Source organism: Orycteropus afer, unplaced genomic scaffold (genome assembly GCF_000298275.1).
Source record: "Orycteropus afer afer isolate SDZICR_OR568_19922 unplaced genomic scaffold, OryAfe1.0 scaffold00071, whole genome shotgun sequence".
NCBI classification, from domain to species: Eukaryota; Metazoa; Chordata; class Mammalia; order Tubulidentata; family Orycteropodidae; genus Orycteropus; species Orycteropus afer.
In genome coordinates, this window is record NW_006921658.1 from 12211468 (window position 1) to 12214661 (window position 3194).

Here is a 3194-nt window from a genome sequence, read left to right on the forward strand (position 1 = left end):
CCTTGGAAGGAAGATGGGGCAATCTACTTCTGTAGTGATACTGCCTCAGAAACCCAAGGAGGGGTCGCTATGAGTCGGGTCCAACTCAACAGCATGTAACAACAACAACAAGGAAGACAGGTTATTCCAGTAATATATCAGATAGTGATTCACCGCTATTCATAAGGTTTTCACTGGCCAATTCTTTGGGAAGTGGATGGCCCCTTCTTTCTTACAAGTCTGTCCTTAGTCTGGAAGCTCTGCTGAAACCTGTGCACTATTGGTGACCTTGCTGGTATTTGACATACCAGTGGCATAGCCTCCAGCATCACAGCAAAATGCAAGCCACCACAGTATGACACACTGATAGATGGGTAATAGCTGTGCATATAGTGCATTGGCTGGGAATTCATCCTATGTCTTACACATGGGAGGCAAGAATTCTACCATTTAACCACCAAAAGTAGCTCTTATCTATTACAAACCAAAACAAAGCAATTATGGCTAGAGGTTTGATGATGAGAGACTTCTGAGGCTAATGTCAGGGTGGCAGTTCTACCATGAGCTATCATTCTCTTCTTAGGCAGAAGGCTATGTCACTTGGACATCAAACACTTTTTACTTGATCTTGGTAGAGAGGAGTTTTGAATTATTTGTCTGGGCAAGAGACAGGATCAACTTCTAGATTCTTTGGAAGCCCTTTGATATTTTTCTTTCTGTTGCTCTTTTATCCTTTTACTTGATCTGTCTCTGGGCAAGACTGACTGCATCCCAGTTAATCCCAGCTCCAACACAAAAGTAATTCAGTTGTTGCAGTGGGCATACACATTTTATGTAACTTTCCTAAGTCAGTTGGGAAGGCCATGTCATATGGTGAATATGTGGCATAAATATTTCCCTTTACCACATCTAAAAACAACTTATTCATAAACCTGAAACTATGTGTCATAAATGAACTATAAATCTAATCTTTTTCATCTTTTGGGTCATCTCTGTACATGACTTATTCATTTTTCTACCAGTAAATCGTCTCTCTTTTCTCATTCCTCTGTAGTCTCCTAGCACCTTGTGCATATCCTCTCAGAGAAACTCATCATAAGCTGTGTTAATGTTTCTGCCTTTCCCAAGAGACAATGCATCTTGAAGGTGTGACTGTGATTATTCATCTTTGTGACTCCAATGCACAGCACAATAAGTAATTGGTAAATGTTTATTAATGGATAAGACCTTGGTTCCTTCTTAAGGTCTTATGATACCTTTATGTTCAGAACTATGGAAATAAAATGAAGTGATGATTTTAAGCTAGGAAAAAAATAACATGCTTTTCTCTCAAACTCATTATTATTTTTCTTGGGAGAAAAGATCTTCCCCCAGAGTCCTGGTACACTTATTGGTTAACAGTATTTTCAACTGTTGACATGACAACTATGCACTGATGTACAAAAATAAGAATATGAAAAACTGTAGTTATGTTTACAAACAGTTTCTATTATAAAGAGATTGAGACCATAAAATATTCAACTGGGACAGGATTCTAAGAGACTAATCTGTAATTGAAAACAGGTGGCAATAAAATTTTGTCACGATAAATTTTATTAAATTCCCTTTAGTACATTTTAATTGGCTTCTGAGAAAAGATTTTTATTCTCCAGAGTTATTCTCTCACACTGATCATTTGACAAACTCATTGATTTACTGATCCATGTATTTCATAAATATTCATTGATAACCTGTTGAGAACATGCAATGTAGGGGTTGTGAGGGAAAAAAAAAAATGTAAGAAAGAAAAAGAGGAAATGAAAAATCTGCCCCAATAATTTTGCATTTTAGTTTAAGAGGTAAAATTTGGAACATTAATAAATTAAAATATTTATTGATTATCATCTGTTAAATGCACAGGAATGAAGAGGCTATATGTGAGATATCATCTTTGCACTTAAGGAGCTTATAATATAGTTAGGAGCTCTGGTGGCATAGTCCCTAAGGCATTTGACTGCTAACCAGAAGGCTGGCAGTTCAAATCCACCAGCCACTCCTTGGAAGGAAGTTTGGGCAATCTACTTCCATAATGATACTGCCTTGGAAACCCAAGGAGGGGTCGCTATGAGTCAGATCTGACTAGAAGGCAGTGCATATGATATGGATGTGAAAAAATGTGAAAATGAAATATAAATAACTCAAGAAGAGTTAGGGAATAGCTCAGAAAACAATGCAAGCATGCCTCAAGACTTTGTAATTCTGAAATGACAGAAACAGAATTGTGTAACTATTTACATTCCTTTAGTCATTTGACATATCTCTAGAGAAGATATTAATTTCCCATTTTATAGGTAGATAAATTAATGGAAGGATTAAATAAATTTTTTCTTGTCAATTAGTGTTTGGACTAATTCAGAGATGGAAAATGCTTGGCTTACCTTCTTTCACTTCCTTCCCTTATGCATCATGAGCTTTACTGACAAATCATAACATTTGTCATCATGGACTCAGGTTTTTATAACTTCAGAACCCTACTCAACCAAGCATTCCAGGAAGCTTCTACCAGCTGGAATAAACACTTTAAGATGAAAGTGTTCACCATCCTTGGACTAGATAACTATTTCCAGCTCCATTTTTTTTCCCATTATATAATACATTAAATATCAAATATGTCAGTTCTTCTCACCCTGTGAATAAAATTAGTTAAGCTACTGACCTTTGTTCTGTGGGATGTCCAGTGCTCTCCACCAAGCAAAAAAAAAAAAAAAAAAAAACTCATTGCCATTCAGTCGTTTCTGACTCATAGTGACCCCCATTGAGTTTCTGAAACTATAAATCTTTACAGAAGTAGATCACTCTGTCTTCCTTCTGTGGAGCAGCTGGTAGGTTTGAACAACTGAACTTCCAGTTAGCAGTCAAGTACCTTATCCACTATACCACCAGAGCTGCTCATGCTCTTTACCAGTTACCTTAAATTTCTGGGAGGTTGTACTTCCATGGTCACCTCTAGCAATCGTTAGGGGAGCTCCCACTTTAATAAAAATTACTTCTCTCCTGACTGTTTATGAATAGCAAAGAAACACTGTTTGGTACATTACCGTGCAACTTTAGGAATAGTCCGTTTAGGCTAAAAGGTTCGCAAAATAGGACTGGGAAAGAGCTGCAACATCTGAGTAAACCCAGCCTTACTCATGGAAAAGAGGAAGCTTTCGAGACCTTCATTTGCTGATGTGGCA